Below are 27,172 nucleotides of genomic sequence, written 5' to 3' on the forward strand. Positions count from 1 at the left end.
TTGTGCCTGAACTACTTCTTAATACTTTAGGGGAACCAAACAGAATTCTGGTGGGTTGAGGGGTTGAATAATAAATGACCCTCTGAAAAAACTTTTCCCAATTTTTAAAAAAAATAAACAAAGAAATAACATTCTTTTTTGCTGCAGTGCATTTCACACTTCCAGGCTGATCTACAGTCCAAATGTCACAATGCCAAGTTAATTCCAAATGTGTAAACCTGCTAAATCTGCAGGGGGTTGAATACTACTTGTAGGCACTGTATATATGGATCCATGCTTCCTCATCAAATATTCATGAGCGTTCCCTTATGGTTAATTTGCGGACACTTTTTCAATTTACCATAGGTGTTTCATTTATACGCTGGCAAGTTTAGAGCAGCATAATATTAAAGAACCCACCAATGTGGGTAGATCTCACAGCGAGTTGGAGAGACTTTACCCTGTGTTAGGTCTCTCAAAAGCAGCGAGATAAAGTTGAAGCCCCAGTTATGGATGGCGTCTCCCGACGCGTTTCATCCTCGCGGTATATGCATGCCATTATACTCCCCTGATGATTCCGAAACACGTCGGGAGGCGCCATCCATAACTGGGGCTTCAACTTTATCTCGCCACTTATGAGAGACCTAACACAGGGCAAAGTCTCTCCAACTCGCGGTAGGTCTAACCACATTTGTGGGTTCTTTAATATTATGCTGCTCTAAACTTGCCAGTGTATAAATGAAGCATCTATGGTAAATTGAAAAAGTGTCTGCAAATTAACCATAAGGGAATGCACATGAATATTTGATGAGGAAGCATGGTTCCATATATACATGTGGTCTTATATTTGCAGTTATGATTTCTTCTTTCTTTGGTTTTGAAGCCTCATTGTTATGCTGCTGCATTTACTGACAGCTACTATGGTTCATGATAAGCAAATAATTGATTGACAATTGTTTATATGAATTGGGAAGCAGTCTTCTTATATAATTACTAGAGGCCAAAAGTAACACAGGTTGAATGATTCTATGAGTGGACTACAGGATCATGCACAAGTAAATTCAATAGTGGATACAGGTTTGCTTTTATAGTAGTGGAGAGAATATTAGCCCATACAGGGACATACCTTGCATGCAACCTTGACCATTAAAATATTGTAATTTGTCCAATCGGTGGTCCTATTCAAATTTGGTCCTCTTGAAAGTGGTCCAAGTAGAGTCTTTTTTTCTCATTTTCCACTTAAAGGGAACCTGTCACCAGAATTTGGTGGGTCCTTTTTTTGGGTCATATGGGCGGTGTTTTCGGGTCTTTTATTAGCCCCTTTCTTTCCCACTGGCCGCACACTGGTCGCAAAATTGACTTGACGTTGATTCGCTTTCCTCCCTAGTTAACGCGTGCGCAAAGCAATCTTGCCTTGCGCACGTGAAGTATGCTTTGCCCAACTGCGGGCAAAGCCGAAAACCATTATTGTGCATGCGCCGGTGCACTATGTCTCGGAACACAGTGAAATACTTCCGGGACATAGTGCGCCGGCGCATGCGCACTAATGGTTTTCGGCTTTGCCCACAGTTGAGCAAAGCATACTGCGCGTGCGCAAGGCAAGATTGCTTTGCGCACGTGTTAACTATGGAGGAAAGCGAATCAATGTCAAGTCAATTTCGTGACCAGCGGGAAAGAAAGGGGTTAATAAAAGACCCTAAAACACCGCCCATATGACCCAAAAAAGGACCCGCCAAATTCAAGTGACAGGTTCCCTTTAAACGGAAATCTGCTTCATTTCTCATGCAACCTTGACCATTAAAATATTGTAATTTGTCCAATCGGTGGTCCTGTTGAAATTGGTCTAAATAGAGTCTTTTTTTCTCATTTTCCACTTAAACGGAAATCTGCTTCATTTCTCTGACTGTGACATTTACTGGTTCAGGGATTAATAGTGCTGTCAGTTTGTACATCTTGTGTGTTTGTGATTTTCTTGCTTTTTTGTCCTCCTTTTCTGTGTTGGGTACCAGGGCACTTATTTCACTAGGGTTTCCCTCCCCCCATTTTTGTCTATTTTTAAGATATTTTTAATGAACCTATTAAAGGTTAAGTTTTATAGTATCCAATTGTTATTTTCTACTTGATTTCTGCTGGATTACTCACCTTGCTTGATTATAGACTCTATAATTAGGCAGACAGACAGGGTCATATGCAGCCGAGACTGTGAATGCCAAACAATCTGTTGTCTGCCGGGTACTCGGGTTCCACATATTGCAGATCCGATACACAGATTGCTGGATGGGGCTGGAGAAAACCCAGTGGTCATGGTACACATCTGTACCAATGACAAAGTTAGCGGAAGGTGGAAGGTCCTTAAGAATGATTGCAGGGAATTAGGAGAGAAGCTGAAGGCCAGGACCTCTAAGGTGATGTTTTCAGAAATACCGCCAGTGCCACGAGCATCACTAGATAGGCAGTGGGAGCCTAGTGAGATAAATAAGTGTCTTAGAAACTGGTGCAGGAAGGAAGGCTTTGGGTTCATGGAGAACTGGGCCAACTTCTCTCTCGGCTACAGGCTCTACAGTAGGGAGGAGCTACACCTCAATGGGGAGAGTGCAGCTGTACTTGGGGAAAAAATGGTAAGATGGAGGGAGGAGCTTTTACACTAGGATCTCGGGAGGGAGGATAGTTGTGATAATTAGGGGATAGATAGAGTAGACAGAGGGAAGCAGTAGGGGTAAATGAGGATTTAGGGGGGCTGGGATATGCAAGAAAAACAGGGAGCTGAGTAGGATTAACAAATGTGCTATTAATATTAAATGTCTGCAAGAAGTCTAGCAAGCAAAATAAATGAACTGGAGACTCTTATGACGATCACAGAATACGATGTGGTGGGCATTACAGAAACCTGGCTTGACGAGAGCCATGACTGGGTAACAAACGTAGAGAGTTACACTACATTTAGAAAGGACAGGAAATCTTAAAAAAGTTAGAGGGGTGTGTATCTTCGTAAAATCCACATTAAAACCTGTGCTCAATGAAGACATTGGGAGCAGTTACAGCAATGTAGAGTCACTATGGGTAAATGTACATGGGAATGGCAATAATGGAAAGCTGCTAATCGGAGTTTGCTACAAGCCTTCCAATATAGCTGAAGAACATAAAATGCTGCAGCAAATTAAAAAAGCAGCAAACAGTAATAGGGTTCTTATAATGAGGGATTTAAAATATGCAGACATTCAGTGGGACATAGAATCTTCTGGTTGTGCTAAAAGCTACAATTTCTTATCCCCAGTTCAGAACATTTGCCTCTCTCAGCTGGTAGATGAACCGACCAGGGGAGGTAATCTCCAGGATGTGGTTCTGTCTAGTGTTGAGCATTCCGATGCTGCAAGTATCGGGTGTCGGCCGATACTTGCTGTATCGGAATTTCCGATACCGAGATCCGATATTTTTGTAATATCGGATATCGGTATCGAAACAACATTAATGTAAAAAGGTGTAAAAGAAAGAATTAAAATAAAAAAAATCGCTATACTCACCTCTCCGACGCAGCCGGGACCTCAGCGAAGGAACCGGCAGCGTTGTTTGTTTAAAATTCGCGCTTTTACTTGCTTACGTGAATTCCCGGCTTCTGATTGGTCAGGGCGGCCATGTTGCCGGGACGCGGACCAATCACAGCAAGCCGTGACGAAATTACGTCACGGCTTGCTGTGATTGGTCCGCGTCCCGGCAACATGGCCGCCATTAACCAATCACAAGCCGTGACGTCACGGGAGGCTGGACACGCGCTTATTTTGAAAAGCGCGCGTGTCCAGCCTCCCGTGACGTCACGGCTTGTGATTGGTCACGGCGCCATATTGCCGGGATGCGGACCAATCACAGCAAGCCGTGACGAAATTACGTCACGGCTTGCTGTGATTGGTCCGCGTCCCAGGAACATGGCCGCCATTAACCAATCACAAGCCGTGACGTCACGGGAGGCTGGACACGCGCTTATTTTGAAAAGCGCGCGTGTCCAGCCTCCCGTGACGTCACGGCTTGTGATTGGTCACGGCGCCATATTGCCGGGACGCGGACCAATCACAGCAAGCCGTGACGTAATTTCGTCACGGCTTGCTGTGATTGGTCCGAGTCCCGGCAACATGGCCGCCCTGACCAATCAGAAGCCGGGAATTCACGTAAGCAAGTAAAAGCGCGAATTTTAAAGAAACAACGCTGCCGCTTACAATCGCCGAGGTCCCGGCTGCGTCGGACAGGTGAGTATAGCGATATTTTTTATTTTAATTCTTTATTTTACACATTTATATGGTTCCCAGGGCCTGAAGGAGAGTTTCCTCTCCTTCAGACCCTGGGAACCATCAGGGATACCGTCCGATACATGAGTCCCATTGACTTGTATTGGTATCGGGTATCGGTATCGGATTGGATCCGATATTTTGCCGGTATCGGCCGATACTTTCCGATACCGATACTTTCAAGTATCGGACGGTATCGCTCAACACTAGTTCTGTCAAATAGACCAGAAACAATCTCAGATCTACAGTTCAAGGAGCATTTGGGAAGCAGTGACGATGACATGGTAAGTTTCAATGTAAGGGGAAATGCCAAAACCTGGAACTTAGAAAGCTGATTTCAACAAAGTAAGGGAAGAGCTTAATCGTATAGACTGGGACAACATCATGGTAACTGGGGATACCGAACATAAATGGGGCATTTTTAAGGAAATACTACTAGAATCCTGCAGAAAACTTACACTCTCTGGTAATAAAATGTCAAGGAATACAAATAAACCATTATGAATGAATAAGACAGTACAGAATTTAATAAGGCAAAAACAAAGGGCATTCAAAATCTTGAAAGCCGAGAATACTGAAAAAGCATTTCAGGAGTATAAAGATCTAAATAAGAAATGTAAACAAGAAATCAAGTAAGCAAAGTTATCTACAGAGAAACAAATTGCCAAAGACATTAAAATAAATCCCTTTTTTTTTTATAAATACATCAATGCCAAAAATAAAAAATAGATGGTATCAGCTCCTTAAAAGATAACAGTAACAAGATAAACCCTTGCATGTAACTATTGCTTACAATTTATAAAAGTTCACATAAACTGTCAAATAACGTATTTCTTTTTCACATTCCTATGGCATTATTAACATCTGTGAGCTAGAAAGGTGAAGTCCATGGCCAGAGAAACTACTTAAAAGCTCAAGAGAAGCCAAAGACAATGAAAAACAGCTTAGATTTTAAAGATCAATTAACTAAAAGCTAGTTAAATATTTACTGCTTAGGATTTACTATGCTCTACATCAAAGGCCATCTCATATCCCTTGGCTATGCAGACTTCTGTTTAGAAGGAAAGAAAAAAGAATGCAGGATAAAGTGCATTAAAAGAAATTATCTGTCAATTTTAAACATTGAATACAATATGCATTTCTGGTCTAGTTACACATATAGACAAGCCAACTTTAACCCCTTTCCAACATCGGGTGTAATAGTATGCCAATGTCAGACTCCCCCTGTTTGGTGTGGGCTCCAGCGCTGAGCCCAAACCTCAGCTGACATGTGCCCACAACTGCCACGGGTGGAATCGCGATCCACCCACAGCTATTAACTAAGCGCACCGGAAATCCCATCCATCGGTGACCCCGTCACGTGATCGCAGGTCACCAATGGATTGGCATGACAGCCAGAGGTCTCCAGCAGATCTCTATGGTTGTCATAGCCAAATTGCTTGAGCGCCGCTCGTGGTCGGCGCTCATAGCAAGTGAGCATTTCTGCTACATACAGGCGATCTGATTATCGTCTATATGTAGCAGAGACGATCAGACAACTTCAGCTTCTAGTCTCCCATGAAGACTATTGAAGCATGCAAAAAGTAAAAAAAGTTTTTAAAAATATAAAAAAAATAAAAAAATATAAAAGTTCAAATCACCCCATTCAAAATAAATCAATAAAAAAATCAAATATACACATATTTGGTATCACCGAGTTCAGAATTGCCTGATCTATCAATATAAAAAAAAATTAACCCGATCGTTAAATGGCATAACGAGAAAAAAGTAAAAACGCGAGAATGTTTTTTTGGTCATCGCAACAATGCATTAAAATGCAATATCGGGCGATCAAAAGATCATATCTGCACCAAAAGGGTATCAGTAAAAATGTCAGCTTGGCACACAAAAAATAAGCCCTCACATGGCAACTTTGACCAAAAAATAAAAAAGTGATGGCTCTGGGAAGAAGGGGAGCAAAAAACAAAAAAGCAAAAACAAAAATACCTCTGGTCGTTTAAAGGCAAAAGATTTATCAATCTCATCCATTGCTATATTTGGGTGTACATGTAGGCCATATGCAGGAGCAAGTCCACTTATTTATTTGGGCATGTATTGTTGGATGATTAACAGTGGACAATCATCTGCAACTGACTGGGTACTCTGCCTTATGGCACAGACCAAAAGGCAGAGTGCCCCTAAAAGGCAGCTTACAAATTTAACCCACCGACCATGTGGCAGAGTACAACCTAAGAAGCAGCTTATAAATTTCAACCACAGACCATGGGGTAGAGTACCCCCTCAAAAGTAGCTAACAAATTTCACCAACAGACCATAGTTCAGAGTACCTCCTCAAAACCAGCTTACAAATTTCACCCACAAACAATGGGGTAAGGCACTCCCTAAGACACAGATTACAAATTTCACCCACAGACCCTGGGACAGAGTTCCCCTCAAGAAGCAGCTTACAAATTTCATTCACAGACCATGAGACAGAGTAGCTCTTTAGAAGCAGCTTACAATTTCACTCACAGACCATAGGGCAGACTACTTCCTCAGAAGCAGCTTATAAATTTCACCCACAGACCGTAGGGGCACAGTACCCCTACATATGTAGCTTGCAAGTTTCACCCAAAGACCATGGGGCAGAATACTCTCTGATAAACAGATTACAAATTTCACCCACAGACCATAGTTCAGAGTACCTCCTCAAAACCAGCTTACAAATTTTACCCACAGACCATTGGGAACAGTACCCCTACATTAGCATCTTACTAATTTCATCCACAGACCATGAGGCAGAATACCCCTTTAGAAACAGATTAAAATTTCACCCCCAGACCATGGGGCACAGTACCACTACGTTAGCAGCTTACAATTTTTACCCTCAGACCATGGGACAAAGTACCCCCTAAGAAGTGGTGAACAAATTTAACCCACAGACCATGAGGCACAGTACCCCCTAAGAAGCAGTTTACAAATTTCACTCACAGATAATGGGACACATTACCCCTACATTAGCAGCTTACAAATTTCAACCACAGACCAAGAGGAAGAGTACTCCTTAGGAAGCAGCTTACAAATTGCACAGTACCCCCTAAGAAACAGTTTACAAATTTCACCCACAGACCATAGAGTATAATATCCCCCAAAAACAACTTACAAATTTCACCTACATACCGTGGGGCAGTTACCTGTAAAAACAGCTTACGAATTTCACCCAAAGACCATGGAGCAGAGTACTCCTTAAAAAGTAACTCACACATTTCACCCTCAGAAACATTTCATCCATAGACCATGGGGCAGAACAAACCCTTAGAAGCAGCTTACAAATTTCACCTGCAGACCATAGGGCACAGTACCCCTACATTAGCAGCTTACGATTTCACCCACAGACCATGGGGAACAATACCCCTTTTACCAACATACCATACCATACCATACCAACATACCATAGGACAGAGTGCAACCTACGAAGCAGCTTACAGATTTCACCCCCAAACTGTGGGGCAGAGTAGATGTAGGTGCATGCGTTTGCATGCGTTTGCCCGCGTTTGGTTATGCATATGTCTTTTCACGATGTGCGGCTGGGCGCGGCTAAAGCACCATGTTGCATTTTTGTGGCAGCAAATTTCTGCCGTCATACTCATGCAGACTCTTGTGGAAGGAGTGCGTCAAATAAATGCATTACAGTGTATGGGAACGCATTGGTACACAAGTACATGCGTATGATTGCGTTTGCGTACCATGCGTTTTTAAGAGTAAACATGTCTAGGAACTTTTTTTTAAGCCACTCCCCAAACAAACCTTATAAAAGAAGGTGTGGGCAGTGGAAGTCCAGTACTCTCAAGACTCTGCAAGCATTGCAGCATCTTTTTTGGAAGCATTGGGAGACTCTAGCTATACGTAATCTGAGCATACAAGCTATATGTATGCCTGTCTGTTTTTCTCCCTGCTGTCTGTAATAATTTTTGTCTCTCTTGCAGCATTCCTCATCATGTCTTCCAGTGAAGAGCAGACCTCACAGAGTGGACAGCAGACTGAAGTGAGTACAATTGCTGCTGATTGGTAAGTATTCACTGTCACTATTACACATGTGGCAAAATATTTTCTTTTTACAGAAACATTCCAGTGCAGATGAGCAGGAGCAGCAGGCTCACGCCCAAGTAAAGTTGGTATATTCTATTCACTATCCTGTTTGCTATTATTTACTATAGAGTAACAAGGTACTCAGCTCTATATAGTAAATAATAGCAAACAGAATAGCGAACAGAACATAATACAGATATTCCTGCAATAGTAAAGAGGTGCTCAGCACAATATAGTAAATCACAGCAAACTGAGAGGTGAACAGATACTTAAACAAGGAAGTCCAATCAGGTTATTAGTGCAAATGCACACAGTACTTAAATGACGAAATCCAGCGAAACTTGATCACAAGTGCGCACAGTACTTGTTAGAAGGAGTCGAATAATTTGCAGATGGTGCATTGTATGAATGCAGTCCTGGAAAAGAGAGGATGAGGGAAAAAGAGGGAGAGCGCTATCTAAGGCTACGTTCACATTTGCGTTGTGCGCCGCAGCGTCGGCGCCGCAGCGCACAACGCAAACGAAAACGCGGCAAAACGCACGCTAAAACGCTGCGTTTTGCGCCGCATGCGTCGTTTTTGGCTGCAAGTTGGACGCAAAAAAAATGCAACTTGAAGCGTTTCTTGCGTCCAACGCTTGCGGCCATGCGGCGCAAAACGCAGCACAACGCATGTCCATGCGCCCCCATGTTAAATATAGGGGCGCATGACGCATGCGGCGCCGCTGCGGCGCTGACCGCAAATGTGAACGTAGCCTAAGCATAGTAGATGAGTAAATATTTCTTGTAGAGAAGAGCACAACTTGAATCTTGCTCACCTGGTGTGGTTGTGCAAAGAGGCACAACACTGGGAAAAGTTTTGCAAACAAAGAAGATCCTTCCACTGGTGTGCTGCCCATTGCAGCAGTTCCAGAGGCGAGAGGTAGCTGAATGGGGAAAGGCAGACCACCGAGTAGTGAGCAGCAGAAGCAGGGAGTTTACCAGAAAACAGGCAGAAGCTCAGGAGCCAGCAGCACAAAATACTCAGGCACTGGAGAACTCATGACGCGGACTTAAATAATCAGGACAGACAGGAAGTTCCATGACAGGTCGAGATCCAAGACTCCAACTTGGACAGGGCAAACAGACACAAGGAAAGTCCGGAATCCTTACATTTCCACACATCTGAAAGGCCTCATCCCCAACCACAACAAGTGGATTTGGCGGGTCTTGAGTGTTGGGAAGAGGTTGTGGCAGGAGGAAATTGAAATGATTGCCATACAACCATTGGCCCATGTCCGAGTTTTTAAATGTCTGGGAGTCATTACCACACCCAAATGATCCAATGTCCATGGCGACAAAACTACAGTCCGCAGCTGCAATTGCCATGAGCAATATGGAAAAATATTTTTTATAATTAAAGTACTCCGATCCAGTTCCAGCCGGTTTGGTAATTCTAATATGTTTTCCATCCACTGCTCCCAAACAGTTGGGAAAATTACAAATTTGCCAGTAGTTATCGGCCTTTTCCTGCCAGATTTCCGTGGTGGGTATGGGGATAAATTCCTCCTGGAGAACATCCTACAAAGCACAGCAGGTGTCTGCGACAATCCCAGATAGTGTGGAAGTTGCTATCCTGAACTGGAAATGGAGCGATGATAGGCTCTCTCCGGTAGCCAGAAATCTGCCCAACAGAGAAAGAAAAAAATAAATTAGAGCAATAATTTTTATGACTTGGGTTTTGCAAACCAGAGAAAAAAAAGGAAAGGACATGGCTTTTATAACAATAATATTTAGGACAGTTTTTTTGCAAAAACAAAAAAAGGGAAAAATATTAAGTACATTCCAGAGCAATAAGAATTATGACAGGCGTTAATGTTTAAATATTACCTACCTTAGTGTCACCAGCAGACATTCCTCAGCAGGAAAAGCTAGACGGAGCTGGGTGTCCTGCCTCCTGATGGTTCCTTGTACACGGACCAGCAATTCCATGAAGCTGTCTTGAGACATCCTCTTGCACTCGAAATATTTCTCCGGGTATTCACAGAGCTCACTGAATAAGGAGTGGTAGGCTCCACGGCTCTGTCGGAGTTCAAGAATCGGGTGCTGCCAAAGGCGCCAATGCCGCCTTCTCTGTTTTTCTCTTTTCTGTTCTTGCTCACAAGTAAATGCAAAGGAAAGAAACAAGTTGACATCCAAATCCAGATTCCGATAGAAACTTTTCATGCGAAGATCCATCTTGACACAGGAGCAAAATCTGAGGTTTTCATCTGTACAAGAGTTTATATACAGAAATCCCATGAGACATGCCCACTTGGCGTGGCTTGTTTCAAGGAAATTCTCGTTGAAAATGTTTTTCATATCAAACGCATGCACATAAAAAACGCTAATGCATGCAAACATTGCGTTTTTCCTATCATGCATAAGCTGATGTGGATAAAAAAGGCTGTGTTATCATGCGTTTGCATGCTTTTTTGCATGCAGTTGCGGACGATACGCTGTGGACTCAACCGCAAATGTGAACCTAGCCTTACAAATTTCATCCGTAGACCGTACGGCACAGTTCCCCTAGATTAGTGCAGCGCCCCTCCTGCAGCAGGGCCGAGGGGTACCCGGTACCGGGCCTCTGAGTCTCTGTTCTGGGGTTGTCACGGTGGCTAGGCCCGATCCGTGACCCTGCTGAGGGGTGCCCCAAATAAAGGGATAACAGTTCGGTGTGTGGTGCAGGACGCAATTAATCACAAGGACACAGGGGTGCAGTCTCTTTACCTCTTTACTGAAGGTTTCAGGGTCCTCAGTCCAGAATACGGTTAACCGGGCTGCGCAAGTCCGGCCGGTCCGATGGCACCTCCAGAATTCCCTTTGCAGGTGGAAATCAGTGTCTACCTGCTAGCGCTGTGTGTTGCGGTCCTCCCCTGCTGTGCTTATGGGATAGTCCCCACAACTGTTGTCACAGAGACAGAAGGGCGCACAATCAGCCTGATCTTCCTGTTTCACCCCTTTATAAATAAGAAGCGTATTACGTCACTGCAGGCTTGGGTGCTCACTTAGAAAAACAGTGTCCAAAATTGAATAGAAAAAAGGAAAAAGGAGCACTCACCGTCCATGCAAAATCCTTTATTCGAGTGGCATTACATTAAAATAGCGGAGCATTGCAGGGAGAAGATGTGGAAGAGGACGACGGCCGTTTCACGCTCACTGCGCTTCTACGGGTCCGAACGAAGCGGACCCGTAGAAGCGCAGTGAGCGTGAAACGGCCGTCGTCCTCTTCCACATCTTCTCCCTGCAATGCTCCGCTATTTTAATGTAATGCCACTCGAATAAAGGATTTTGCATGGACGGTGAGTGCTCCTTTTTCCTTTTTCCCCACAACTGTTGTGTCTGTTTCTCGTGTTCCCTCACAACTCGATCGGATGATGTTCTTCTCCTCCGTCCCTCCCTGATGGTCTGGTTAGGACGCACCCGTATGACGGGTAGGCTCGGAGCTCTTCCGGGACCCTAGAGTCGCCCCTCTCCTTGTGTGCCCCCTATGTCTTCATAGGTGATGTAGGTGAGACAGCCCGCCTGTAACTGACTGTCCTGCCGTTGGTTTGAAGTATGGACTGGAGTTCTATACTTCCTCGGTGTTCCGGCCACCGGTAAATTGCGCCTCAGTAGGATGTTGCCTCGGTCTAACAGCACGACCCCTACTGGAATTTCTCCTTATGCGTTGATCTCGTTTCTCACTCAGCACAATAAATCTCGCTTCTTATCCTTTCTTAGGGCACCGCCGCTATGAAGTGCAGGCGCGGTCCCGTAATGTTCTCTCTGATTGCCAGGCCTCTGTCAGGGTCCCACTCCTGACAGGGACCCACGGGTCTCTCCCTGCAACACCCTCTGGCTCAAGGGATTGCCTGTTCGATTCCCAGTCAGCTCTCTTCTCTCTAACTTCCTGCCTAACCCCCAGTTTTACCAAAGTGTGAGGAGTGGCCTAATGAATAGAACCCTTAGCTCCCCCTGGAGGCCAGACTGTGAAATGTATTGGTGTATGTGATACCTGGTCAGATGAATTCCTTCAGTGCCATCAGACGTACCAAAGCCCCCCTTAGTGGCGGAGCAACAGTACTGCAACGACCAGGACTCTGGGGCGCTGCACTCCCCCCCGGTTAAATCCAGTACTCCGGGACTGGGAAGAAAACAACAATACATGTCAGCAAAAAGACATACAATTTTGAAAATGCAAGTACAAATCAACTTTTTAACAGAGCTTCCCTTTATGGGAGGTGAGGACACTTGAACGTTACAAACATGGTTAAATATTTTTAAATAACTTTCTATGAATAACTTTTCTTACCCAACCGGGTATTCTACTAAGTGCAAAATTTTTGAACAATAATTTAACTTTGCCTTTAAGGACGTACTCGCTGAATCCACTAAAGACCTTCTTATAAAACACTATAAGGCTACTCAACTTTTCTGCATTCTCCTTCTTTAAGTCTGCAGGACCGCCTGTCCTAACTGCTCCAGGCCTGCTGCCTCTCCTTTCTGTTACAGGACCGCCCCTTTCCGCTCGGGCCTTCTGCCTTTCCACTACTATACAAAGTATAGAACATATCATCCATCTTTCAGTTCAAGATCACTGAGCCATCTCTGTATGGCTCCTAGGAGGACTCAATAACTAACCCCGTACGGGTTCACTTTCTGTCCTCATTCTTCTATCAACATTATCAAACATTTCTTACAATTAACTAGTTAGTTACATTCAACTTTTACATATCAGCATTATTACTCTTTCTTTTAAAGCATCATCATTCTTCTAAGTGCTATCGATGAACATCCCCTTTAAGTGGGAACCAAGTCTCTATGAGGTAGTGCAACTCCTCAAGCTGCAAGTCCGTACGCAGAAAGGACTCCGGTGCAGGTTCCAAGAACTGTATCTTCGCAAAGAGTCCTGTTTTTGTGTAAAACCAGTAGAGAGCACCTTTAAGAAGGTGCAAACTATATACAAGGAGTTTGTATCATGCATTGTTCATGATTCAGTAGTTCTTGATAACTGGTGCAAAAGTAGAAAACAAACAACAGCAATAGGGATCCCGGGTCAACAAAGGGATCCCTTTAAGAGTTAACCCTGCTCGGGTTGTAGCAGCAACGTCAGCAGAAAACAAACAGTTAAATGAACTATTTACATGTCATGAAGTAGTAGGATCTTACTCTGATGCTGGCGGTGCAGAAGGTGACCTCCTTCCGGGTCTCACCAGGCCTACGGGTCGCGTTGGTGTACCAGAGACCGGTTCCGGCCCCAGCAATGACAGGATCCCTCGTCGGAATGCTCTCCTTGCCCGTAGGCAAGCGCGACCCCGAGGCACGCGGTGGGTCTGGACCTCTTGAGGCTCCGCGGGGACGGGTTCTGTCGCCTTCTCTGCAGGAGGCTCATCCCCCGATGTTCCGGCAGCGGCCTGGAGTTCGACACACCGCTGGACGCCCCGAGCCATCCAGCCGACCTCCCTCCTCCACCGTGTGTAGGTCACTGCGTCACCAGGCTCCAGGTCGCGATCATACCTTCCCCAGCAGGGCTCCACTCCTTCCCGGTCGACACGGACCTGCAGTGGCTCTCCGATCTCCTGGATAACTCCCCTTCCTTCCCGGGAGTTAAAGGACACCACTACACCCCAGTGTGACGGTGGGGTCTCTGCGACGCTTGCCAGATCGACCTGGGCCGCAGGCTGGGGTCTATTTCGCCATGCTGTCATCAGGCGCTGCCAGTGTTCGGCCTCCGGCAGGATTTTCAGGCCCGGTGCCTGCAGCGCACCTTCAGACGCGGCCGGGATAGAAGAAGCCGGGGACACCGGAGACAGGCGGACCTCCGTGGGCTGGCCCAGCCGAGCGAGCACACGGGCATCAGCCTCCAGGCAGCGTGCTACCTGTCGAGCCTCGGCTGCGGCCACACACTCCTCGGACATCTGCCAGTTGGGTCGACCCATCGGTAGTTCCGTAAGGGCCAGTCCCCGCAACGATGGCGCCTCCGAGGCTGTGTCAGGTGGTGCGGCTTCATGCCGAGTCATGTCATCCCCACGCGGTGCCTCCGGCGTCGCCATCTTTATCTCCTCTCCAGTGTCTTCTTCCCGCGGTCTCTTTCGTGGGCGGCCCCGTCTCCATGGTCTCCACCCTCCAAACAGGATAAGGAGGCGGACCTCAGCTGCTGACGGGCACGTCCTCAGGACACAGAAATATTTAGACTGGGCGGCCATTGTCCTTCGCGCTCTCCAGCTTGTCTACGCCCACTCCACGCCCCTCTTCTTCTCCTGCGCTCTCCTCAGCGCTGCAATGGCAGCGGTTTTGGCGGTAATCCTTGTAATAATGGCAACACACAGTCTTTCCAATAAAGCACAGTCCAAGCACAGTAAATCACAGTTCCAAGGCACACATGACCTGATTCTTCAGGCTTAAGTAGATCCTGTTCGTGACGCCAAGTTTTGCAGCGCCCCTCCTGCAGCAGGGCCGAGGGGTACCCGGTACCGGGCCTCTGAGTCTCTGATCTGGGGTTGTCATGGTGGCTAGGCCTGATCCGTGACCCTGCTGAGGGGCGCCCCAAATAAAGGGATAACAGTTCGGTGTGTGGTGCAGGATGCAATTAATCACAAGGACACAGGGGTGCAGTCTCTTTACCTCTTTACTAAAGGTTTCAGGGTCCTCAGTCCAGAATACGGTTAACCGGGCTGCGCAAGTCCGGCCGGTCCGATGGCACCTCCAGAATTCCCTTTGCAGGTGGAAATCAGTGTCTACCTGCTAGCGCTGTGTGTTGCGGTCCTCCCCTGCTGTGCTTACGGGATAGTCCCCACAACTGTTGTGTCTGTTTCTCGTGTTCCCTCACAACTCGATCGGATGATGTTCTTCTCCTCCGTCCCTCCCTGATGGTCTGGTTAGGACGCACCCGTATGACGGGTAGGCTCAGAGCTCTTCCGGGACCCTAGAGTCGCCCCTCTCCTAGTGTGCCCCCTATGTCTTCATAGGTGATGTAGGTGAGACAGCCCGCCTGTAACTGACTGTCCTGCCATTGGTTTGAAGTATGGCCTGGAGTTCTATACTTCCTCGGCGTTCCGGCCACCGGTAAATTGCGCCTCAGTAGGATGTTGCCTCGGTCTAACAGCACGACTCCTACTGGAATTTCTCCTTATGCGTTGATCTCGTTTCTCACTCAGCACAATAAATCTTGCTTCTTATCCTTTCTTAGGGCACCGCCGCTATGAAGTGCAGGCGCGGTCCCGTAACGTTCTCTCTGATTGCCAGGCCTCTGTCAGGGTCCCACTCCTGACAGGGACCCACGGGTCTCTCCCTGCAACACCCTCTGGCTCAAGGGATTGCCTGTTCGATTCCCAGTCAGCACTCTTCTCTCTAACTTCCTGCCTAACCCCCAGTTTTACCAAAGTGTGAGGAGTGGCCTAATGAATAGAACCCTTAGCTCCCCCTGGACGCCAGACTGTGAAATGTATTGGTGTATGTGATACCTGGTCAGATGAATTCCTTCAGTGCCATCAGACGTACCAAAGCCCCCCTTAGTGGCGGAGCAACAGTACTGCAACGACCAGGACTCTGGGGCGCTGCATTAGCAACTGACAAATTTCACCCACAGACCATGAGGCACAGTATCTCTACATTAGCAGCTTACAAATTTCACCAACAGACCATGGGGCAGAGTACCCCCTCAGACGCAACGTACAAATTTCGCCCACAGACCAACTAAGCAGCATACAAATTTCACCCACAAACAATGGAGAACAGTACCCCTACATTAGCAGATTGCAAATTTCACCCACATACCATAGGGCACAGTACCCCCTAGGAAGCAGCTTAAAATTTTACCCACAGACGATGGAGCAGAGTACCACCTAAGAAGGATCTCCAAGGACTTTTGCACCCCAATCACAGACTGTAAAGAAAAGGTGATATTGCATTTTTTAGTATGCTGCATTATTGTTACATAACTGCACTCTATGATATCTTTAGTGTGGCTTCTGTGCCTATTGTTGGTGCTGCTGCTGCAGATGTTAACACAAATTTGTGTGAATGTGAACAGTCATGGTTGGTCTACATCTCCAGGGTTGGCTCTAGTGGAAGACGTGTCAGTCCCTATTATACTATTTATACTCTCTTGAAATTTATACCACTTGACTTCGGTGGTGTCAGGCCCTCATTTTTTTAAATGTGAAAACTCCTGGTTGGGTGTCCAACTGCTGGGTTGGGTATAGTGGAAGACCTGTAGTTCACTATTATCCTATTTCTACTTTCGTGAAATTTATGCCACTTTGGTGGTGTCTGCCCATAATTTATGGATATGTGAACAAAACACTCCTGTTTGGGGGTCCATCTGCTGGTTTGGGTGTAGTGGAAGACCTATCAGTCCCTATTATACTATTTCTACTCTCTTGAAATTAATGCCACTTCTCTGGTGTCAGCCCTCATTTTTTTAAAATTTGAACACTCCTGGTTGGGTGTCCATCTGCTGGATTGGGTGTAGTGGAAGACCTGTCTGTCGCTGTTATACTGTTTCTACTGTGGTGAAATTGATGCCACTCTGGTAGCATCTTCCAATAATTTTTAGAAATGTGAACATTCCTGGTTGGGTGTCCATCTGCTGGATTGGACTTAGTAGAAGACCTGTCAGTCCCTATTATACTATTTCTACTCTCTTTAAATTTATGCCACTTCTCTGGTGTCAGGCCCTCATTTTTTTAATGTGAAAACTGCTGGTTGGACCTCCTTCATGTGTGTTGCCTGTAGCAGTAGGCCTCCGAGACCGTCCACTTCATTGTAGTCAACTACCCGTATTACTACTATCCTTAGATTTTTCTGGCAATGTTAGTCTAGGAAACTGATATTTGTGCCACCTAAGTTTGGCTCAGCATGAAAGCAAGTTGAGCTGTTGTATGTGGTATTGGGGCTCCCAGCACAGCAGGCCTACACTGATCCCTCACCCACCTTGTCTTACTTTCATGATCAGTTGAAAGCTGTAAATGCTGGCCCAGACCACGATACCTCATGCATGGCCAATTGCTGCAGTGCCATGCTAAAATTTGTACTGTGGGAATATTACAAATTCGTCGATCATAATCTGAACCGAACATTGAAATATTTGCTCATGTCTACTCATTATCATCATCTTCCTAAACTGTCCCCTGCCTGTCTAGTTGGTACCTGGTCGATGTTGGGACAGTAACCGATCCATGTGTGCTGCAGCTGAGACTACACTATTGCTGGTGAGCGGGAAGGCAGAAGTGACGCTGCAGAGCAGACAGGCGAGCAGCAGCAGGTTGAGAATGCCAAACGTGCACTCACACTGCCAGCACGTTTAGCAGCAGCTCCGACATGTGTGTGTAGTTTTTCAGGAAGCTCTGCCCCACCAAATTTAGCACATGCGCCAGGCAAGGGATGTGTGCCAAACGAGCTAGATTCAAAGCTGCTATAAGATTTCACCCATTATTGCACATCAGCCAGAACAACAGATTCACTGGCAGCAACCTCTCATCTGCCTACTGTTTGATCCCAGCCCACAGCTCTTGCACGTTGTGGGATTTGTCCCAGAGGAGTTTAAGAATAGCCTGCTGTCGTTTCACCCTGGCTGTGTTCAAGTTGGTGGTTCAGGTCTTCCTGTGACCAAATGAAGAGATGGTTGAGGAAGAAGTGTAGGAGGAGGAGGGAACTTGGACAAATAAACATCCAGCTATACTAGGTGGTGGTAGGACATGAGGTTGAATGCCTTCCACTTCTGCTCCAAGCGCCACTATATTTAGCCAGTGGGCAGTTAGGGAGATGTAACGTCTCTGGCTGTTCTTACTGGTCCATGTATCAGTGGTTATGTGGACCTTGCCAATGATGGCATTGCGCAGTGCACACTTGATTTGGTCCACAACATGTTTGTGTAAGGCATGGATGATCCAACTGGAAAAGTAGTGGTGACTTGGAACAACGTGGCACATCATTTTTTTTAAAACTCTCCGACTCCCCCAGCCGGAATGTCATCATTTCAAAGGCCAATAATGAAATGATGTCATTCAGGACCATGGCTCTTTGCTAGCTAGGTTACTATCACCTGTTTCTCTCAAGGATTTGGGTGATGGAAAGCTGAACACTTTGATGGGATGGTATGGAGATGCTTGGTGACACTGGTGGTGGTGATGGTGCTGTCACATCCTCTACATTCAACAAAAGCTTCAATTCAATTCACATAAGTAGTAAATCTCCACTCTGGTCCTTTACCTGTTAATGGAAACATTGAGGACGTCCACGTTACTAGTAGTACAAAGCCTCTGTGAAAGCGATATGGCTCCTCGCAACCCAAAAGAAATCCAGAGAATTGTGAGCTACCAAATCCAAATTCCCCTCTCCTTTTCTTAGATATTCCTTTTCCATATAAAGTTAGCTCTTGCTTCATGACAAAAGGAGGGAGAGAAGTTGGTATGAGAAGGAGTGCTGGAGGAGTTATAATCAACTGTTGTTTGGTTTGTATGCTTGATAATCCCTTATCCTTCCCTGTTTTGCTTTCTACCCCCTTCCTGCACACCCTGATAGATTCCTCTGTTATATGTGAGTGAATATTTTGTGTGTGTAGAGTTTTCAGTTTACCCTTGTCTTTGTCGCCATGTTTGTCTGGTTGGTGTACTGCAGTGCACAGTGGCGTCCCCTCTTCCTTAGGTGGGGGAATCTGAAGTGTCTCGGGGAACAGGGCGAGCTAGGGTGCCCCCTAGTGTTAGGTCCGGGAAAAGTGCCCCTGTTTCCAGGTCACTTGACAGCCGAGTCGTGACATTAACTCTGACCGCAATCATTTTTTCTAATCCGAGATGGATACAATCTCAGATCTGACAGGGCAATTGCAGCAGCTAAGTTTGGAGGTGATCGATTTGCACATGGTGGTTTACCAGCACACTGTTACGTCTGGTGTGGGGATTTCATCCTCCAGGGAACGAAGCCGAGGGTGAGTATATTCCTATTAGGTATATACTCACCCTCGGACACGCCCTGCTTCTTTCCGGCAGCCTTCCTTCCTAAGAATCAGCCCTTCCAGGACCTTCGGTGACGTCACGGTGACTTGTGATTGGTCGCGCGAGCGGTCACATGGGCGGCCGCGCGACCAATCACAAGCCGCGACGTCACCGCGACGTCACCGCAAGGTCCTGGAAGGCTGATTCTAAGGAAGGAAGGTTCCCGGTTAGTACCAGGGTCCGTCAGAGGGTAAGTATAGCGATATTTTTTATTTTAATTCTTTATTTTACACTTAAATATGGATCCCAGGGCCTGAAAGAGAGTTTCCGCTCCTTCAGACCCTGGGAACCATTGGAAACCCAATGCACTGCATTGGGTTTCGAGTTTCGGCCGACCCCGACCCCGACTTTTTTATAGGATCGGCCGATTTCACTCGACCCGACTTTTGAAAAAGTCGGGTTTCGTGAAACCCGACCCGATCCTATAAAAGTAAAGGTCGCTCAACCCTACTGTAAACTTTATTTCAGGTTGTGTCCGGTATCCTCAGGTACAGAGGAACAAAGTGTGGGGATAGTTATCTCACTCCCCCAAGAGGACCTACAAACATGCGTATTCCGTCTGACTCAGTCACTCCAGACGGTAGAGGGATTTTTTCAGAAAATGGGCCTTGTATATGATGACCCGATCACGTATCCTTGGCTGAGTCCTCTCTATACCATACTTCAGCAAGGAGACCGCAAGGAGACCCCATAGTGGAGGAATATTGCTCTGAGTTCCAGAGTAGGGCCACGGACACTGGGTGGAATGACCCTGCTCTCTGCAATAAGTTCTGTGAGGGGCTCACAGTGAGAGTAAAGGTTTCTTTGGCTCTCTATGAGACTCCTGACACCCTTGAGGCAACCATGTTTCTGGCGATCCGAGATGATCGCCGTCTTCACTGGAGACATAGTCACCTCTGGGACCAGGAGGTCCAGGGTCAAGGGTGGTCAGTACTGAGCCAACTGTGGAACCCATGCAGGTGGGTGTGGCGTCTCATGCTGGCAAATTGTATGTAGTCCGGCGTAAGTGGGTGTGTGTTTCTGTTGTGGTAAAAAGGGCCATTTTGTGAACATGTCAATCCTAACCTCTAGTTAAACAACCACTGGAAAAAATAGAGGGCCTGGGATGCGGGGAGGTTGGCAACCCGGCTTCATGTCGGGGCCATGTACACTGATGTATTAAACTGCTATGAGCTAGAGGGCCTGCCCTCACCTGTGGTACTGGGACTTCCTTGGCTTGCCCTGCACAGTCTGGTAATTGATTGGCAGACACAGGAAGCAAGCTTGGGGAGTAAAGAGTTTAAGGTGTGTACTCCACTGCACCTCATACTAGGAATTCAGATGTCTCATCATATAAATGCTGCTCCGGTTCAGAAAATGTATGCGTCACTTCAGGGTCTGACAGCACAGAGTGCAAACCACATGTCGCTTGTCGGCAGCACATTCCCTGAAGAAATTTCAGGCTAGGGAACTCTTTTGTGCTGTCCATGGTGTGCTTATAGCTGTGGCGCAGTGGGCAGTGGCAGCCGATGTACTGGCTAGGGGCTGTCCACTGTGGCTTTGCACCCTGCTCCCTCTTTTGCTTTGCTGTTGTGGCAGCATGGCCACCTCCTCTTCCTCTAAACTGCAGATGGCCTCCACTCCGTCAAGACCTCATCATCCCCTACATCATCTTCCACTGACTCCTTAACCTTGCCCTCCTTGCCAGGCTGCACACTGCATAAAGACACTGCAGTTGGCAACTGAGTTTCACTTTAAATACATTATCACTGCTGTCCCCAATGGGGCTCACAATCAAAATTCGCTATCAGTATGAATTTGGAATGTGGGAGGAAACCGTAGTACCAGGAGGAAACACTCGCAAACATGAGGAGAACATACAAACTCCTTGCAGAGGTTGTCCTTGGTGGGATTTGAACCCAGGACTCCAGCGCTGCAAGGCTACAGTGCTAACCACTGAGCCACCGCGCTGCCCACTGACCGTGTGCATTAGCCCTCCAACGCGGGGTGAGTTGGTGCCAACTGTGCACTTTCTGCAGAGGACCAGGTGGAAAATAATCCAAAGGAACTGGAGCCACTCTCAGCCATCCAATCTAACACCTTCTCAGCATCTTGCTGCATAATGTCCTGTCACCTGCCTGAACCAGAACAAGGTGTTGTAATTGTGCATGTATCAGGTACAGAATCAACACGTCCTCTCCATGCATGAGCTACACCATCAGCAGCTACACCAGCACCACCACAGCCACTTTCATGTCCCTTATTTGATGCTCTCTTCATTTTTGAAAATTGATTTTGTAAACACTACTCGCAAAGTGATAACAGAACAGTAAGTTTATTTATTTGCAACAGTACTAGAAAAAAACACAGCGGTCCTGAAATCTTATGTCTTGGCCTAAAAATGGTAAGCAGATGGAAAATGCAATTATTTATTTCCTAAACCCATAGAAACCACACACCAGTCCGAAAAAATTAGTTTGGGGACTAGAAATGGCAATAACATAACTGATGCGATATATTGATTTGCAAAAGTACTAGAATACACACAATATTTTTGGGGCCTAAAAATGGCAATGAGAAAGTTAATGCGATATATTGATTTGCAAAAGTACTGGAAAACAGACACCAGGCTTTAAAAATTATTTTTGTGGCCTACAAATGGAGGAGACAAGACTGATACGATATAATGATTTGCAAAACGACTAGAAAACACACACCGGGCCTGAAAATGTATTTTTGGGACCGACAAATGGCAATGACATGGCTGATGCCATATATTGATTAGCAAAAGTACTAGAAAACACACACCAATCCCTAAAAAATATTTTTCTGGCATAGAAATAGCAAAAATACAGCTGATGGTATATATTGATTTGCAAAAGTACTAGAAAACATGCATCAGCCCTTAAACGTTATTTTTGGGGCCTACAAATGGCAACTCCATGCTGATGCGATATATTGATTTGCAAAAGTACTAGAAAACAGACACCAAGCTTTAAAAATAATTTTTGTTGCCTACAAATGGCAACGACATGGCTGATGCTATACAGTACAGTATATTGATTTGCAAAGGTGCTAGAAAACACACACCAGGCCTTAAAAACTATTTTTGGGATCGACAAATAGCAATTAGAAGTCTGATGGGATGTATTGATTTGCAAAACTACTAAAAAACATGCACCAGGCCTTATTTATTAACCTATTCCCACCTAAAAATATTTAGGTGGGAATAGGACAATAAAAAAGTTTATTTTTTTAAAGTTTTTGAATTGCAGTTCATATTATTATCAGTTAATATACTAACCAAATCCAGATGATAAAAATCCAAAATAAAATTCAGATTATACCTCTAATAAGTCCTTAAAGATCATTAGTGAGCTTCAAATCAGCTTATTAAGCTATGGGAATATTGACAGTATTGTGTATATGTTGGTCATGCGACTGCAGTTCCTTTGATCCAGTGAGCTGTGTGGCACATTACTGCATGCAGCAGCGGCGAGTGTATAACACAGATCCTGCGGTCACATGATCTGAAGGTGGACGCTACTTGCAGGTCCTATAACCGAACGAGTGTATAACACAGGTCCTCGGATCAGGTGATTTGAAGGTGAACGCCCTTGGAGGTCCTGTAATCAAACATTGACGAAGGCTCTGTTTATTATCACTTTATTATTTGACCCTTAACCCCTTAGTGACAGAACCAATTAAGTACATAATGACCAAGCCAATTTTTACAATTCTGACCACTGTCACTTTATAAGGTTATAGCTTTGGAATGCTTCAACGTATCCCACTGATTCTGAGATTGTTTTTTATGAAAAAAAATGGAAATTTGGCAAAAAAAATTAATAAATAACATTTCCCACATGTCTACTTTACATCAGGTCAATTTTGGAAACATAATTTTTTTTTTGTTAGGACGTTAGAAAGGTTTAAAGTTGACCAGTGATTTCTCATTTTTCCAACAAAATTTACAAAACCATTTTTTTAGGGACCACTTCACATTTGAAGTGAGTTTGGAGGGTCAATATAACAGAAAATACCCAAACGTAACACTATTCTAAAAACTGCGCCCCTCAAGGCATGCGAAACCACATTCAAGAGGTTTATTAATGTTAGGTGTCGAGTTCCTGCCGCTGCACAGGGGGAATCTCGAGTCACCTCCCCTGTGGTCTCCCATTCTTCTTCAGCCGCAGTGGAGCCTGCTCAATGGAGACGTCGGTCCCAGCGTCTGGCTCAGTCAGATACTGTGTGCTTGGTTACTGCTGATCTTTCAGGCTCAGCCATTGTAACCAGCACTGTTCAGTGGCGAGCAGATGCTCCTGGAACTAAGTCCTGCTTTTCTGCTGCTGAGCATGCCCAAGGGACGACCTCGCATTGGAGGTCGGGGGTCACATGCTCAGGTCCTGAAGCAGTTCCTATTGGACCACTAGGAAGGTCCTGGAGAGCTTTCTCTATTAAAGGTTTGCATGGCCACACGGCCATGCGCTAGTATCACCTTATGTTTATGAGCGTATGAGCTTAGCTACTTGGTGGTCTGTGTCAGCATGTGCTCAGGGTTGGCTGAACAGCCACTAGAATTCCAGCACCTCCAGAGAGGAGTTTGTGTGTGTGAATTTAGGGCTGGCATATAGCCACTAGAATTCCGGCACCTCCAGAGAGGAGTTGTTTGTGTGCTGTTGCTGACTGAATGACCACTGCATGCTACCTGCTCCATTAATGAACTGTGATCCTCTGTGAGGTTAACAGAGCACAGCATTGCCTTTAACTCCCGGCGACTTTGTGAAGCAGCAGGGTTCACTCCTATACAGACCGGGTGACGGAACCCATGTCTATTCAGGCGTAGTACCGCCATATAGTGCCGCCATCTACTAGCAGCAGGTTCCACTCCTGCACAGTGGACCCCGGGCTGCGAACACACCTATACTATCTCCATATTTACTCGGTGCATTCCGCCAGCCCTAACAATTAACCCTTCAGGTCCTTCAGGAAACTAAAGCAATGTGGAAGGAAAGAATTAACATTTTCATTTTTTCACAAAAAAATTACTTTACAACCATTTTTTTATTTTCACAAGGGTATCAGGAGAAAATGGACCACAAAATTTGTTGTGCAATTTCTTCTGAGTATGTCGATACCCAATATGTGGGGGAAAGACACTGTTTGGATGCATGGCAGGGTTTAGAAGGGAGGGAGCACCCTTTGACTTTTTTAGCTTAAAATTGGCTGGAATCAATGGTGGCGTTATGTCACATTTGGAGACCCCCTGATGTACCTAAACAGAGGAACTCCCAATTCTCACTCAAACCCTAACCCCAACACACTCCTAACCCTAATCCCAACCCTAACCATAACCCAAATCCCAACCCTAATCATAATCCCAACAATAACCACAACCGTAATCCTAGCCCAAACCTAACTTTAGCCCCAACCCTAACCCTAGCCCCAACCCTAACCCTATCCCTACCCTAACTCTAGCTTTAGCCCAACTCTAACCCTAGCTTCAGCCCAACCCTAACCCTAGTTTTAGCCCAACTCTATTTTAGCCCAACTCTAACTCTAATGGAAAAATGGAAATAAATATATATATTTTTTATTTTATCATTTTTCCCTAACTAAAGGGGTGATAAAGGGGGGTTTTATTTACTATTTTTTTCATTTTGATCACTGTGATAGGGTCTATCACAGTGAACAAAATGAACCAACAGGAAAAATTTCCTATTGTTGCCGGGTGCTGGCCGGCAGATCTCGGCTGGTGCACTGCGCATGCGCCCACCATTTTCTTCCCAGAAGAAGATGCCGTCGGCCCGGGGGACTTCATGGGGGGTTGCTGGGACATTGGAGGTACCGGGGGGGATCAGGGGATGCCATTTCTCTTTCCTCTGATGTGCGATCACATCAGAGGAGAGAGAAATTAAATAGGAAATCGGACTTTCATGTTTTTTGCAGTTGACGTTATTCTGTTAATAACGGCGATCGCAACACTGGGGTAAGTAAAAACCGACCCAAATTATGTTTTCTTGGGTCTCGGCTAGCCGAGGCCCCGGAGAAATTCAGACTCAGGGGGGGTACTATACACTTATTTTATTTTTAATGGGGCTTAGGCATAAGCACCCTTAATTGCCGCCATTAAAAGGCATATCGGCAGTCGTTAAGGGGTTAATGTCCTGCTGGTCACTAGACTCCCAGCACATGAATGGAAACTAGTTCTTCAACAGTATCAGCTGTCCTGGCAGGACAATTTTTGGAGGGAACATCAGTATAAGATCTCTGATAAGCTAGCTAAGATTGCCCCTGTCCTGGAGATGTCTATAGGCAATACCTTATTATTATTGATAGCGCTGTACACCTATTAGATTTCTCACTAAATGACTCAGGTTTGGACATTCTGTCATTCTCTCCTATTGGATGACCTGCATGACATCACAAACCAACAGTATATAAGCTTTAAAGTTCCATTCAATGGCCATTGTAGCCTCATTCCCCTGAATTAGCCAGAAATTGTGAAACATATAAGGGAGGCAGCTGGTCAATTATTTTAATAAGCAATAGTCTGTAGTGGCAAACTTCAAATAATAATAGTGGTCCACTGACACATTATGCAAAAATGATATATCAATGAACAATAAGCAGCAGTCCAGAAGACTTTATATTAGTTGTGGTATTCCCTTGTGGAAACAATAGGCGTTAGCTGATTGCACTAAATCCATTGATCTAACTGTATCAAATCCGCTGTATGAACACAGTGTCCCAGTGGACTGCAGTCAACAAAAAATAGTAGGACTTGATCCCCATACAGATAGGGGGTGCACTAATCGTCTCCAAATGAGGGAGATGTTTCCCGTAAGGTTTCCTTAATGGCTTCATAAAGGGACCACAAAAATGGAAATCTATTAGCAGTTTAAGTCAATTGCTTATTCAATAACCACACAGACACTGCGATTTTAAACAAGCTCTCTTTCATAAGTAGATGGAAATAAAAGTTATATTTTAATTTTATAGAATCTTTAGTTAGAGTTTATTTGCCTTTGGCAATTTGTTAATATTTTTTAAGTTTAGGCCTTTTAGAGATCATTTCATTTAACTGTCCACAATAACAGCAATTTTGACCAGGGATGCCCAAACTTTTAAAAGCCACTGTATGGCAGAACCAAGTAGCAGCATTCAGGGCCCTGGTAGCTCTGCAATATAATGCCTTAGGCACTCTCTGTGCTGCTGTGTTATTCCCCTGTCCTGTACCATTTTACCAAAGTTAGCACCACTGGAAGCAAGGTTTATAGAACAGAATACCTTGGTAACTTTTCATTTAAAAAGCAAGCCACTTTTTTAGTTAATGTACTGAGCTGAAACTGGGGACACTTGAAGGTGTATTAATTTCAACACTACTATATAACCTTTATAATCATAATAACAGTTACAACACTATATATATATATATATATATATATATATATATATATATATATATATATATATATACACTCACCGGCCACTTTATTAGGTACACCATGCTAGTAACGGGTTGGACCCCCTTTTGCCTTCAGAACTGCCTCAATTCTTCGTGGCATAGATTCAACAAGGTGCTGGAAGCATTCCTCAGAGATTTTGGTCCATATTGACATGATGGCATCACACAGTTGCCGCAGATTTGTCGGCTGCACATCCCAAAGATGCTCCATACAAGGCAGGATGGATCCATGCTTTCATGTTGTTTACGCCAAATTCTGACCCTACCATCCGAATGTCGCAGCAGAAATCGAGACTCATCAGACCAAGCAACGTTTTTCCAATCTTCTACTGTCCAATTTCGATGAGCTTGTACAAATTGTAGCCTCCGTTTCCTGTTCTTAGCTGAAAGGAGTGGTACCCGGTGTGGTC

The sequence above is a fragment of the Ranitomeya variabilis genome, chromosome 3 (assembly GCF_051348905.1).
Source record: "Ranitomeya variabilis isolate aRanVar5 chromosome 3, aRanVar5.hap1, whole genome shotgun sequence".
Classification (NCBI taxonomy): domain Eukaryota; kingdom Metazoa; phylum Chordata; class Amphibia; order Anura; family Dendrobatidae; genus Ranitomeya; species Ranitomeya variabilis.